Raw genomic sequence first — 15795 nt, 5'->3', positions numbered from 1 at the left:
ACCCATATTCCAAAAACATGCCAGTTAGCGCTATTTAATATTTCAGAATCAGAATCAGACTTTAATCGCCAAGTACCTGTACACATACAAGGAACTTACTTCCGGCAGATGTTGTCTCTCTGCTCATAACAATAATATTGATAAATATAAATGAAAATACAGATTATACATACAGGTAGTGCAATCCAAGTAATAGTTAGCCGACAGTTAACTGGCAGTTAACTGTTCAGCAAAGTGACCGCAGTAGGGAAAAAACTTCTCCAGTGCCTATTAGTCTTAGTCTGGAGGGATCTGAAGCGCCTACCAGACGGAAGCAGTTCAAACAGTCCGTGCGCAGGATGGAAAGAGTCCTTTATGATGTTCCCCGCCCTCTTCTTCAACCTGGAAGAGTACAGGTCCACAATAGAGGGCAGGGAGGCTCCAATGATGCGCTCGGCAGTCCTCACTGTGCGCTGTAGTCTGGTTCTATCCTGCTTGGTGGCGGCTCCAAACCACACAGTGATGGAGGTGCACAGGACAGACTCAATGACTGCAGAATAGAACTGCAGCAGCAATTCCTGAGGCAGACCATATTTCCTCAAGAGCCGCAGGAAGTACATCCGCTGCTGGGCCTTCTTCAGGATGGAGCTGATGTTCTGCTCCCACTTCAGATCCTGAGAGATGGTGGTTCCCAGGAACCTGAAGTTCTCCACGGTGGACACAGGGCTGCCGAGGACTGTGAGGGGGGACATAACGGAGGGATGTCTCCTGAATTCCACTATCATCTCCTTTGTCTTGAGCGTGTTCAGCTCCAGATTGTTCCGACTGCACCAGAGCGCCAGTTGGTCCACCTGCTGTCGATATGCAGACTCATCACTGTTCTGGATGAGTCCGATGATGGTGGTGTCGTCTGCAAACTTCAAAAGCTTCACATAGGGGTTGGAGGAGGTGCAGTCATTGGTGTAGATGGAGAACAGCAGTGAGAGAGGACACACCCCTGGGGGGCACCGGTGTTGGTGATTCGAGTATCCGAGGTGACCTGTCCCATCCTTACCTGCTGACTTCTGTTGATCAGGAAGCTGTAAATCCAATCGCAGAGGTCAGGTAGCACAGTGAAGTGAGACAATTTGGAGCAGAGGGTATGAGGGACGATGGTGTTAAACGCCAAACTGAAATCCACAAACAGCATCCGAGCATAGGTCCCAGGACGATCCAGATGTTGCAGGATATAGTGCAGTCCCAGGTTGACTGCATCGTCTACTGACCTATTTGCCCGGTAGGCAAACTGCAGGGGATCCAGCAGGCTGCTGGTGAGGGTCTTCAGGTGGTTCAACACCAACCGTTCAAAGGATTTCATGACCACAGATGTCAGTGCGACAGGTCTGTAGTCGTTCAGTCCTGTGATGGTGGGTTTCTTGGGGACCGGGATGATGGTAGAGCGCTTGAAGCAAGTCGGAACCTCACTCAGCTCCAGAGATCTATTAAAGAGCTGAGTGAAGATGGGAGCCAGCTGATCAGCACAGGCTCGTAGACAGGAGGGGGAGACCCCATCTGGGCCTGGAGATTTTCGGGTCTTAAGTCGCTGGAACAGTCGACATACTTCTCCTTTGCTGATTCTAAGCTATGATCTAGGGGGGCTGGGCAGAGATGGTGGGGAGGTGATTGCAGTGATTGGGGGATGAGTGCCAGTGAGTGATGGTCGAGGGAAGGCAGGAAGAGAGACCAAAGAGGGGGGAGGGACAGGTGTAAGATGGACCCTCTCAAATCTACAGTAAAAGGTATTAAGGTCGTCAGCCAAAGCTTTGTTAACCTCAGCGGGGGGGCAGTGCGTCTCCTGTAGCCAGTGACCTCAAATATTTCAGTAATTTTTGAGCAATATTGTAAATATATTGCTTGATTAAGTATTCCTATTCATTTAGATAATTAATTATGGATTATATGTAACAATAAGTGAATTGCATGTGTCATCATGCCAGCACATGATGCATGTATGCCTTGCTTCGAGAAAAGAACAAGCTAAGATTCACATTTATTGTGCTTCTGTCTTTTTCATTTAAATTAATTTTATGTTTTGGAGTTAAAAAGTGTAACAGTGCTGCCGAGGTATTTTTAAAAGAAAATCAAGATAACTACCTACTTGCTGAGGTGCTGCGAGATGTTCGAGTTTAAAAAAAAGCACAGCATTTACAGAGACGGTCAAGTTAAAGAAAATGACAGGAAACAGAAAAATTTACAGGTTCATAAACAGTGAGTACTGGATAATAATCATAAAAAAAGAGCAGAAATGCTTGCCAGTGTTGAAAAGATAGACACGTTTGAATGGGTAATTGAACAGTGAAATAGCCAATGAGAAAAGAGTACCCAGTTTCCTGAATACATTGGGTTTAAAGGCTTGCTTTAAAGGTTTGCTTCAGAGTTACACTGCTCCAACCAAACCAGCCAAAATAGGTTTTGCTAATATCATGAAAGCAAAGCAGGAACATTTAGAATCAAAACCATTGTTGATTGCAAAATGCGTTAGGTTTCACAATCCGATCAGAAGGAAGGTGAGTCCATTTCAGTGTATGTGGCTGAATTGAAGAGATCATTGTCAGTTCAATGATGGGCTTTGATGCACTGTGAGATTATCTAGTTTGTGGAATCTTACTCAAATGCATTCAAGAGCGGCTCCTAACTATCGGAGTTTTTCGAGGATGTAACCAGGAAGCTAAACAAGGGAGATCCAGTGGATGTAGTGTACCTCGATTTTCAGAAGGCATTTGACAAGGTCCCACATAGGAGGTTGGTGGGTAAAATCAGAGCTCACAGCAATGGGGGGAAGATATTGACATGGATAGCAAACTGGTTGGCAGATAGAAAGCAAAGGATTACGGTGAATGGGTGTTTCTCGGAATGGCAGGTGGTGACTAATGGGATGCCACAGGGCTCGGTATTGGGACCACAACTGTTTACAATTTAGATGAAGGCATTGAGAATAACATCAGCAAGTTTGCTGATGATACTAAACTGGCTGGCAGTGTGACATGTGATGAGGATGTTAGGAGAATTCAGGGTGACTTGGATAGGCTGGGTGAGTGGGCAGATACTTGGCAGATGATGTTTAATGTGAATAAGTGTGAGGTTATTCACTTTGGGGGTAAGAACAGGAAGGCAGATTATTATCTGAACAGTGTAGAGTTAGGTAAGGGAGAAATACAAAGAGATCTAGGAGTCCTTGTTCATCAGTCACTGAAGGTGAATGAGCAAGTGCAGCAGGCAGTGAAGAAGGCTAATGGAATGTTGGCCTTTATTACAAAGGGAATTGAGTACAAGAGCAAGGAAATCCTCGTGCATTTGTACAGAGCCCTGGTGAGACCACACCTGGAGTATTGTGTACAGTTTTGGTCTCCAGGGTTAAGGAAGGATGTCCTGGCTGTAGAGGAAGTGCAGCGTAGATTCACGAGGTTAATTCCTGGGATGTCTGGACTGTCTTACGCAGAGAGGTTAGAGAGACTGGGCTTGTACACGCTGGAATTAAGGAGATTGAGAGGGGATCTGATTGCAACATATAAGTTTATTAAGGGATTGGACAAGATAGAGGCAGGAAATATGTTCCAGATGCTGGGAGAGTCCAGTACCAGAGGGCATGGTTTGAGAATAAGGGGCAGGTCATTTAGGACAGAGTTAAGGAAAAACTCCTTCTCCCAGAGAGTTGTGGGGGTCTGGAATGCACTGCCTCTGAAGGCAGTGGAGGCAAATTCTCTGGATGCTTTCAAGAAGGAGCTAGCTAGATAGGTATTTTGTGGATAGGGGAATCAAGAGATATGGGGACAAGGCAGGAACCGGGTATTGATAGTAGATGATCAGCCATGATCTCAGAATGGCGGTGCAGGCTCGAAAGGCCGAATATTCTACTTCTGCACCTATTGTCTATTGTTTATTGAAATACAACTTACATTTGAAAGAACCATTGAAATTGCTGTATTAATGTAAACGACATACAGAGATGCAATTGAGTTGTAGTCAAGAATGAAAGTGAGTGTGAACACAATTGCAGTGTCTAAACGGAAACCGATCTGGCTGAACAAATTGCGTTACCGCTGCGACAGCGGCTCAGATACACCAGACTGATGAAGGTTTAAATGTGGAGCTTGCAGAAAATGCAATGTAGGACACATACAAAGGGTATGCTGGACTGACAAAAATCAATTTATGTCACAAAGGAGACATAAAAATAAAAAGTGAAGTTGCAATTTTAAAAAGAGCCTTGTTCTGTAGACTCTTGATGAAAAATCTGATAACAATGAGAGTGTGTGTCTTGGGATTTAAAATGTGAAAACTAACAATGGAAAATTTACACCAGAAATGAACAACAAATCGATTAAAATGGAATTGGACACTGGCTCAGCTTTTTCAGTCATTCCACAAAATAAGTTGGAATTGCATTTCAAAGATAGTGAACTGAAGCCTGCAGATAGCCAACTAAGAATATATACTGGAGAAAAGACAACTCCTGTGGGGAAGACATTGAAATAGTGAAATACTACAACCAACAAACCATATTGAGAATGTCTGTGGCAAAAACAGAAGGGTCAGCGTTGTACAGGCATGATCGGCTGAGAGCTTTTGCTTGGTTTGAGATCCATCCACCATTTGCATGCCCTGTAATAGAGTCAATTGAAAGCCAATTAAGCAAGGTACTGATTGATGCCACAACTGCCTCCATGATGTACATTACGAACTGTTGCCCAACAGAGGGCAAACAGGTGCTGGTGCCAAACTCCGTGCTTCTGATTGAAATGCATATTGGTCCAAGGAAGGATCATTTTGCTGAGGAGTGTGAAAGTGATGAAACCAGTGATGAAACCAAATGCAACAGTTTATAGTAGCATATCAGAGAAAGCCACTGATACGCTAATCAGGCAATTACTTACAAAATGTGGCTTGGCTTTAAACTGGGAGAGTGTTCAAGGAGCTTCAGGAAAGTTGGGAGCACTCAGCTTCTGTGAGTATAAAGAACCGGAATCTACTCTGTGTGCATTAAGGTTATTGCCTGAACATCAAGTGGGGGAGAAAAAGCTGCTTGTAAAAGTAGATGCAAAGACCAAAGTCCAGCTGAAATGAATGGGAGGCCAAAAAGACAGGAGCCAACAGAGACGCGAAAACAGAGGATTCATCAGATGGATGAGTAAAAGAAGAGCAGGGATCAGATCGGAAAGGGAGCAATAGAAAGATTGATAAGAGAATACTTGATGCACCATCAGTAACTCACTCTGAGACGAAAGGCGAGATATCGGCTTTTATTGACTGGAAGAAGGAACCAGGAGTGAGTGACCATCATACTACGTCCTGGAGACTGAGAGAGAGCATAGGTCTCAGATCACCTTTATACAGGGGTCTGTGGGAGGAGCCACAGGAGCAGTCAGCAGGGGGCATGTCCAGACAGGCACACGTAGTTCACCACAATATTCCAGTGAACTAAATGCAATATACACATCCTAGAAAGAAGAAAAAGTTCTATTAAATTTGAAAAGTTATGGAGACCATTTATTCAACATTTTCATATGATATAATATGACCCTGTGCCAAGTTCACTTGATTTCCCAGCTTTTAGCTTATGTATTTTGAGAGGACCGGAAGTGACGGCATTGATGAATACTTATTTTTGTGAGATATTATAAACAGCCCCCCTTTTTTTTTTCCTTCTCTTTTTTTGTTTCTTTTTTTATTACTTATTAGTTATAGTTATTAGATTAGCTAGTTTTGCATTATAAAAATTTTTTTTTTGTTTTTTTTCTTTCCTTTTCTGTTTTCTTTATATTATACATTATGAAATATTTAGATTTACTATGTCCATACATATATCTTATGGCTTAGGTCTTGGTAAACTCATATATATTGTAACTATTATGTATGTTTTTTTTCATATGTAATGGAATGTGTATGTTGGTAATTTCTTTATCAATATATCATTTGTATTCTGTCCATATTACTAATACTAATAAAAAGATTTAGAAAGAAAGAAAGAAAGAAAGAAAGAAAGAAGAAAAAGGAAAAGAAAGAGGAGGATCGTGATAGATCCAGGGAGAAAAGCCAAGAAAAGGAGAGGAAACGTGTCCATAGCTATCAGAGCCACTTCCTACCACAAAGTCAACTCCTACAACCACCGTGGAGGAGGCCCCAAACACTGAAGTTGTTTCACAGCCAGAAGTCTCACCCCACCAAGTAGAGTAATCCAGTTTTTTAGGAAAGACATTAACCACAGAGTAAGAAATCCCCCATTAAATTAAATCTTTAAATCTTTAGGCCTGGATGGGACATTTAAATTTACTATGCCGTGGATGTCTGTATAGTAGTTGGATTACATAGTATTCTGTGGAAACAGTTGAGATGTTGAGATGCATTCTGTATTGAGTTGGAGTTTATAGCTAAGCAGGGAGGAGTGTTATGTATTTAATATTTCAGTAGTATTTTAGTAATATTGTTAATATATTATTTAATTACACATTCTTTTTTCTTTAAATAATCTATTACAGGCTACACGTAAAAATAAGTGAAATGCATATGCCATCATACCACCACGTGATACGTGCACACCTCACTGAAAGTACTCGCAACTCTTGGGCTCCTGTCTTTTCCTTCAAATCAATGTTATGTTTTTGAGCTGAAAAATATAACAGCTAGAAGGTTAATTAGTTATTGTAAATCGTTCTGTGAGTAGGCTAGGGTTAAATCGTGGGTCGCTGGCTGGCACGGCTCAAAGTGTTGGAAGGACCTATTTGCGCAGTATCTCAATAAATCAACCAATAAATAAATAAAGCAGAGTTTGTTACACTGAGTTTTGAAGTGATCAATCGGAACCAAGAAAAGCTAAAATCTTGTGTTTACCATTTGTTTCAAACCCCAGTATTGTGTCATTTATTTCACTGATATCTGTTAACCACTTACATCACCATCTTTTGAAATCTGGCGCAGTCCAACAATATGTTTACGGTTCATTGTCACAAAGATGGAAGGTGCTCTTCAGGTTCCATTTCTCCTGGTTATTTGTATAACCGCAGACTATCACAGGATGAGATATTACTATGTTTGCTTATGACTGTCACACTCTATATGTCCTGTACAGAACTTGTCCTCTTAGATTTGAAATGAACCACACCCCAGTTATGTTACTGGGGTTCACCATTAACTCTTCGACTCATCCACATTAAAGAGAATTTTTGAAGTGCAACATTTTAAAACTTGATCATCTACCATTCAGAGTAAATAATATTCATTATTTACAGTAACTAGAATTTTATCATATGCAGAATTCTTTGTCACAAATTAACAAATCATTTAATTTCAATAGCATTAATATAATCCCAAAATGAGTGCCGATGTACATTTCAGGTGAAGTTGCTTTGCTATAGACCGTCGAAAAATAAGTGAATATATCTAAAGAAAATGAGAGCCAAAAAACCCATAAGAAAAGCTGACACTGAACAGAATGAAGAAAGGTGTCTCAACTTCCTGCAGCTTATTGTCACACATAGAGGCTTCTTTTAAGAAAAACAAACCACAAAGCACAAAGAAACCTACAGCATTTTCCTGTGCACATTCAGTTCAAAACAATTTTATCACCTGATGCAATATCCTCTGGCACAGGATATTGTATACTTAATCCCCGTGAAAGCCTATTCGGGTATCTTGCAGAATTTATTTCTATACCGTAAAAAAATTGAAATGAACAAAAAAAATTTCATAGGACAGTGCTTTTGCAATTATATATATTTTCAATTACCCATTTATCATATATAACAGTATATTCATCAATCTTTTACTTTGGCATTATGAAACTAGATTTAAGTTACGGTAAGTTTTTTATGCAGAGAGTGTTGAGTGCTTGGAATGGGCTGCCGGCAGTGGTGGTGGAGGCGGAAACCGTAGGGCCTTTTAAGAGACTCCAGGATGGATACATGGAGCTTAGAAAAATAGCGGGCTATGGGTAAGTCCTAGGTAGTTCTAAGGTCATGTTTGGCACAGCCTTGTGAGCCAAAGGGCCTGTATTGTGCTGTATGTGTTTTCTATGTTCTATGTTCTTCTATGTTCTAATATTGCCTTCAAGGATCATAACTTGGACATGGCTGTACAATGATGTGCTGAAGTGAGTTACTATTTCCTAATCAGAGATCCAAGATAAAGCAGGACTTAGTGATTTACACTCCGTCCTTGCCAGCTGCTCACATGGTATTCACAGGTCAGTCCCAGATCCTATATTTTCAATATTTTCAATGACTTTTGGCAGCTGCATAAAAGGTTTGAAACACCTCCAAAATAACAGAACACATACAGGGTTATTTCTCCAAACATGGATCTACACAGATATTTCCCGTATTGTCCGCATGTATCCACATCCCACTATTTTTATCCAATACTGCATGAGGTTTGTACCTCTGACACTGTGCAGTCATTTGCTACTACATAATTGCTTCTCATTTCATCTTCCTCAAAATTACTCAATTACAATGTTGAGTTATTATATTGATTTATTATCTAACATCATTTCCTTTTATGTATGTAAGCATTTTAGGGTTTTAGATTTTAGATTGCATGATAATACTTTTAGAAAATTATAAGGCAGATTGAAGTTTATTTGGAGTTGCATTTGGGTACATAGCAGATTTGGTTGCATCCATATTTTTTAAAAAATCATTCTATGCTCCTATACCTCAGAGAGAACAAGGGCTTGTGATTATTATTTATTTATAACCTGCCAAGTCTTGGTACATTGTGTAATGGAGCTTAGTAGATGTGCAGAATGAACTTAGAGTGCAGAATGGATGTTGGATAGGGAATCAACATTGACAGATGCAGTAATCGAGGACTCTCCTTTGATTACTAATGCATCTATCCACATGCATCTGTGTTATTGCCTTCTCCCTACTTCCAGATTTAGAATGAAGAAGTTAAAACCTAACAGGATATTGCATCAGATTTCAAGCTTGGAGCAATTGCTATCCACTTGCTTCCACTTTTTAGGATCTGTTTATCACACTTCTCTTTATACACTTATTCTGCTACTGGATTTTCAGATGTAACCAAAAAATTAGCCCATCCTACTACTTACTGAACAATGTCCATTTTAACAAGGTCTCCTGTAAATATCTTATGGAGAACCAGGTCTTCCTGCTCAAGTCACCAGAGCCTTGTTAACTTTCATAAACTACAGGAAACTGCAAACTTTGGGCAGGTGGGGATCATCAGCTCGCCTAGGAGAAGGAAAACTCTCATTTTAAACCTCCACTACCTCGGGAATAAAGCCCGAGGAAGAAATCTGGGGTCCGCAAGGCAGTTTGATGTTGTTTACAACTTTACTCTGGCAACCTCTGCAACGACACTATGCCAAGCTGTATTGGCGCTTGCCCTTCCCTTGGACTACATCAGTGACGTAGAGAGAGGGCACCCGCTACATGGGCAACAGCTGGTTCTTCAAATCTTCCTGCCCAGGCTTGCGCCCTGGAGAGGACACAGTCCACCAGAGGCACAGACCCATGATCCCCTGGGATCAGTGGCTGCCTACTACTACTAGAACAAGCTCAGGGAATATCCAGGCAATTCAAAGGACTCAATAATTCATGTTCTCAGAGCAATTTATTTATTTTAAATTTGTGCAATTTGTCTTGTTTTACACATTGGTTGGTTGTCAGTCTTTGTTTACGTATAAGGATGAGAAAATCCACCGATGCTGGAAATCCAAGCAACGCACACAAAATGCTGGAGGAACTCAGCAGGCCGGGCAGCATCTATGGAAAAGAGTAAAGAGTCGGCATTTTGGGCTGAGACCCTTCATCAGGATTTATGAAGGGTCCTATAAGCCCTTGATAGAGTGGGTGTCAGAGGATGTTTCCTATGCTGGGAGAGTTTAGGACCAGAGGGCATAGCCACAGAATGGAGGGATGTCCATTTAGAACAGAGATGATTTTCTTTACCCAGAGAGTGGTGAATTTGTGGAATTTTTTTTGCCACAGTCAGCTGTAGAAGCTAAGTTATTCGGTATACAGAGAGAAGGCAGGAAATTAGGGCTGAGAGGAAAATGGATCAGTCATGTTGAAATGGTGGAGCAGACTCGATGGGCCAAATGGCCTAATTCTGCTTGTCTATCTTATGGTGTTATATCCCTCTCTTTATCATTTCTGTCAGGTGAAGGGATCAAACCAGGAACAGCAGTAGACATTCCAAAAAGTTAAAGACAGTCTTTTCTCATTTAAAAGATTGTTGCTCATTCATCACTACTAAGCCCAAATCACACAACTCCCATCATTTTGGGAGTAGCTGCATCATCCCTCGTGTTTCAAAACTCAACATCATTTTCACAAGGCAATATGGGATGGTGCTGTCAAATCAACAATGCTTACATTCTATAATTAAAACATTCACCTCAAGTCTCCTGTAACTTCAGAAATGTATGCAAATTATGAAAGACTGGATCAACTGGCTGAACTAATAATGCTGGGAATGCTCAGCAGGTTAGGCTGAGGTGGTAGGGAAAAAACTGAAAATAATACTGTGGACGGGTAACCTACAGCAGAACTGGCTAATCCTGATACAAACAAGAAAGTGAGTTACTTGACATTGTTGAATTTGACATTGATTCCAATCCCAGCACTTCGGACTCATCGTTCTACGGCTTGTGGCTTTGTTATAACAAGTCGCAGCACAAGCTTGAGGTGCAGCATCTCACCTATCATTCGAGCACATTACAGTCTTCCATAAGCAATATTGAATGCAACTGTTTTGGACAGTGAGAGAAATGATTAAATTAAAGACGGTTCTTAAGGAGTCCATTTAGAATGTGCTGACACAGAAAGAACGTGCAAAGCAACTTGCAGGGCAACGTATAAACCAATTTGCAAAATCAGGATGAAACAATAGCTTGCTGATTAAAGAAGCGATACGGGTAACGGTTAACGGTTAACGGTTGAACAATAACGGTGTTAATGCGCTGAGGCTGATAAGTGGGCCAAAGGGTAATCACATTTGTAATTTTGTAATGAGATTAAGGAAGAATGTCTGCACCTCACATGGGTGCAACTCACAAAGTCGTAAGCAAGTAGGGTATAAAAAACTGTGCAAAGTGTAATTCGGCACTCAATCTAGCAGGAGCTGGTTGGGTCCGACTCTGCAGACTCGAAAAATAAAGTTTACCGTTCTGCAAATTGCTGAGACTCAGTGTGTTTCTGACAGACAGATTATTTTCTCTCTTTGGCCCAAAGAGCCAGTTCCATGCTGTATCACAATAATAAATAAATATTCAGAATGGCTGGTTATCTATGTGCGACATTCACTCAATTTCTTTTCTCTCTCCATTAACATCGCCTGCTCTGATGAGTACTTTCAGAGTATTTGCATGTTCTTTTTGTTCAGGGCCCTCAATAATCTAACCACCACATAGTTCCATCAATAACATGGTGTCACTGCGTCAGACAACATCTCGTACTGCCCGCCCTCCCTCATTCTACCAGCAACTCAAAGTAACTTGTCTGCCCTCTTTCCTAGTTCCGTTAAACTGTGTCTCCACAGCTGCTGAGTGTTTCCTGCCTTTTTCTGTTTCTAACCAGCTATACGATTAATTTCCGAACAAGTAAGTCATTACTTCGAGGTTAATTGACTAAGCGCGTGCAGTCACGATGTAACAGTGATCGTGGAGGAGGCCCGGCCCTCGCTGCGTGCGCCGGCTTCTTCTGTCAATCAAACCCGCTCAACCTTCAGGACGCGGAAGTCGCGTAAGGGTGTAGTTTCTTCATGTTTTTATTCGCTTGCTTTTGATCTTCTCCATTCTCTCCGGGGCTCTTTCAGCGTGAGCGGTGTTCGCCTGGAAGTCCCGGCCGGATCGGAGGGCACATCCCCACTCAGGAGCGGTCGGAGTTGCCCGATAAGGAGCGCACTTTGAATTGAGGTCGCAAACCTTCCCCACCGCCGGCACCGCCGCCAGATCGGTGAGCGGAGCCCGGGTCGGTTGAACAGGTAATGCAGAAGGACGTGTTTAATATTAGCCCCATTTCATTTCTGTCTGATGCACATTTTCTATTGTACATTTCATAATCCTGAGCGTTTGCCCGCACCACAGGGCTGATTAGAAATTGTTTCGTTTTTTCAGCTGTACCTAAATGGCGCGATCTTAAAATAGAATCTGGAAACGCGTGATGGATATTAGAGGTTTCACGTAATTAAATTGGAAGATTAAGGCGTCTTTTCGATTTTCCTCTTTTTTTTTGTCTGTTTTATTTTTGGAATATCATGATTGGCAGTGACTGTGAACCACATGATCAACTCGTAAACGTCACAATCAAAGCATGATCTAACAATCCTTTGAAGGGTAAATGCAAAACGACATCGTATCCCATTTTCATACCAATATGTCTGCTGCCCCCTGAGGTTTGTCTTATCCCACTTACCTAGTGCTGCCTTCCACCATATTTATCAAAAATGTGTCTGCCCCGACTGTACATTGACAACACCTAATGTTAGCTGTCTCAATCAAACAGTAGGGATTTTTCATGTTGCTTATTGAATACTCAGTATTTGATTGGAAAAATCCCTTGATTATATATGAAAATGCAAAAAAAAACTGTTGTCTTCAGCCAGTCCTTTCCATATACTTGATTCCACACCTACCAATTCCATCCAGTCTTTTTGAATTGACTTGACTTTTTCTTACATCCTTCACATACATGAGGAGTAAAAATCTTTACGTTACGTCTCTATCTAAACATGCAATTTAATAGTAATTTGTTATAAATAGTATTACAACAGGAAAGTCAATATAACAGAAATACAGTTGTGTCGGCCTGAATTAATCAGTCTGATGGCCTGGTGGAAGAAGCTGTCCTGGCGCCTGGTGGTCCTGGCTTTTATGCTGTGGTACCATTTTTCAGACGATAAGCAGCCAGAACAGTTTGTGGTTGGGGTGACTCGGGTCCCCAATGATCCTTCAGGCCTTTTTTACACACCTGCCTTTGGAAATGTCCTGAATAGTGGGAAGTTCACATCTACAGATGCGCTGGGCTGTCTGCACCACTCTTTGAAGAGTGCTGTGATTAAGGGAGTTACAGTTCCTATATCAGGCAGTGATGCAGCCAGTCAGAATGTTCTCAAATGTGCCCCTGTAGAAAGTCCTTAGGATTTGGGGACTCATGCCAGAAACTGTCTGAGGTGGAAGAGGCACTGCTGTGCTTTTTTCACCACACAGCCGGTGTGTGACTTTAGAATCCAATTTAATGTTGAGTTTGTTCAGTTTCAGTGCACCTATCCGTTTCTAAAGGGTTGCCGACCTCCACCTCTGTATTTGCCCACCTGTTGTTGAAACACTCATTTATGCTTTAACTATCTCTTAAACTCTTCTGGCCAGCCTATCCACTTGTGCACATTGGTTTACCCCATATTCAATTTCATGCTTGCACCCCAATCCTTGTAGTTAGTCACAGACTTGGCCTCAGGCGATCACTACATTTTTCTGTCTGCAGGAATGTAGGCATTTTATTTCCTGATCCCATGCAACAAATCACCGGTTAGTAGAGCAGTAGAAATGTGTCTGTGATTTATCTTTTTTTCACCTTCTGAGTGGTTTGCGCTAGATAACAGGGACTATTCTCATCTCTGGCAGGATGTAGATGGAGGTCATGACAAAATTTTCAGGGACATTAATGGTAATGTCATCATGGTGATCTGCATCTTAGGCAATCCTCGGTCACAGAGGATGAATAGATTTTACTCTGGTTATATTGATTATGAGGTGGTTCTCAAAGAGAGAACTGCAGACTCTACTACATATGGGGCAGGAGGTGCCTGATGCAACAGGCTTGTGGGTAGTTTGTAGTCCTCCCACCATTTATGCTGAGCACTTTTGTGCTCCTGATCCTTGGATTAGAATTCCTCGATGCCATTTTGAAAAAGCGTCACCTCCACTCTGAACAGCACACACAAAATGCTGGTGGAACACAGCAGGCCAGGCAGCACCCTTCGTCAGGACTCGGCCCGAAACGTCGACAGCGCTTCTCCCTATAGATACTGCCTGGCCTGCTGTGTTCCACCAGCATTTTGTGTGTGTGGCTTGAATTACCAACATCTGCAGATTTCCTCCTGTTTGCTCTTTAACCTCCACCTTGAATGTTGCCATCAGCTGATTCTCATGTCAGTGGGGATGCCGCACTTTTTCATCTTCTCGGACATTGGACTTGTTAAGACTGGGAAATCAGTGATACAAGCTACAGCTGTGCTGAGAGCAGTGGGGCCAAGTGGAAGGTACAAGACGTTGAGGTTGATGCCAGGTTGGGAGGGTGGAATGTTGCTTGAGAACTGCTCTGATTCAAATTATGTGGTCATTAAGAGTAGGTAGTGTTATTATTATGTCTGTGGCTGGATCCAGTCATGAGGGGGACGTCCAGGATGTGGAACTTACAGGCTTGCTGTTTTCCTTCTTGTGCCAAGATGCCTCAGCCCGCTTCCATGACTGCTGCAAAGGCACTTGTGTCAAATATATTTGAACCTGCATACAGTCTTTCATCTGTACCGTCAGGCTGTCAAAATAAAGGTTTCTTCAGAATATAATAATCAATACTTTACCTGTTTCATGAGAGTATATTAGGTGCTATTACTTGTCTTGGTCACTTAAAACAGGAAGTGAGCAGTTTTGTTTCCTGGTTTAGCTTTTCAGACATTCCAGCCAGACAGGGAGGGAGCAGTCGGTGGTGGGGATGGAGGGATTAAACCTTTTCTATATCCATTGCTCTGAGCACTTGTCACCCTTTGCTAGTCAAGGCAACAGGATGAGGATTGAGAGGTGAGGCTGTCCCCCTGCCATGACAGAACATGCAGGGAATCTCGGGGAAGAAAAAGATTTTCATATATTTGTATAAATGCCAGCTGGTGGTGTAGGGGCATCAGCACAGGACTTTGAGGCAACTGATCCTGAGTTCAAATCTGGCCAGCTGCTTTGCACGCTTTCCATCTGTGCTGGGTTGAGTGCCGAGTTAGCAACTTCTTGTCGTATGTTACGGAAACTGCAAAAATGCCGCCTAAAAAGAGGCAACAAAACAATATTTGTATAATTCCTACTATATTGGTAATTGCTGGGTCATGATTATGAAAATCAGATGATCTCTATTTATTTAATGGACCTGTTCTAATTTAATTTGTAAGATTAATACATTGCCTTTTTAAAGAGAATTTTCCGGAAACTTCACCTCATGATGTGAAATGGCAGTTATCAAACCATACCATTTATATCATGCTATTCCACAGACAATAAACAATATGTTCAGATTGCGCAGTCAAAGAAAATGCTGTTTCACAAAGACAGCATTGTAAACAGCCCAAAAGCTTCCTACCATAAATGTCTTGTTCAGTCACTCTGTTTTGACTTTTCCAGCACAGAATGGCCTTTCAGCACTTCCAGTGTGTTACAATTACACACGTGAGCTTCTAGGTTACCAGTCCACTATCAAATGCTGCTGGAATAGGTGGGTGGTGAACTTGAGGCAGGAGGGGAGGCTTTCAAAGGGAATCCAGGGACAGTTTACAGGAAAATAATAGTGAGGCAATGGAAGTGCTGTGAGTTGCATGGACTCCAGCGGCTGAAATAGCTGCCTTCTGTATTGTAATGACATATGGGAATGCTAGCTCTCACTGCAGTCCCACAAGTCCTATTCCCCCACATATCTCCCTGTGACCTGTTTTGTCCCATTATCTCCCAAAACCCATTCACCCATTCTCTCTCTCGTCTCCTAACTAACCCCCTCATTCCACTACCAAAGTTCTTCAGCTACTCATAATTAGAAGCAATTGACGTTGACAGTA

General features: G+C 41.9%; 1 protein-coding gene across 3 annotated transcripts in view; it reads left to right on the top strand.

Moving 5' to 3' along the window:
• Positions 1-15795, top strand: part of enpp4 (ectonucleotide pyrophosphatase/phosphodiesterase 4) — a 105097-nt gene that overhangs the window by 53726 nt on the left and 35576 nt on the right. Inside the window, exon 1 of one of the 3 annotated variants that reach the window (XM_059981620.1) lies at positions 11702-11964. The exons of 1 other annotated variant lie outside the window; for it this stretch is intronic. The gene's annotated coding sequence lies outside the window, so the exon portion shown is untranslated. Of the gene's footprint in view, positions 1-11701; positions 11965-15795 lie in introns of those variants that run through there. One more of the 3 variants, XM_059981617.1, reaches the window with a different exon arrangement.

This window comes from Hypanus sabinus, chromosome 10 (genome assembly GCF_030144855.1).
Source record: "Hypanus sabinus isolate sHypSab1 chromosome 10, sHypSab1.hap1, whole genome shotgun sequence".
Taxonomy (NCBI): domain Eukaryota; kingdom Metazoa; phylum Chordata; class Chondrichthyes; order Myliobatiformes; family Dasyatidae; genus Hypanus; species Hypanus sabinus.
The sequence above is the reverse complement of the archived record's forward strand: the minus strand, read 5'-3'. Positions and strand labels throughout refer to the sequence as shown.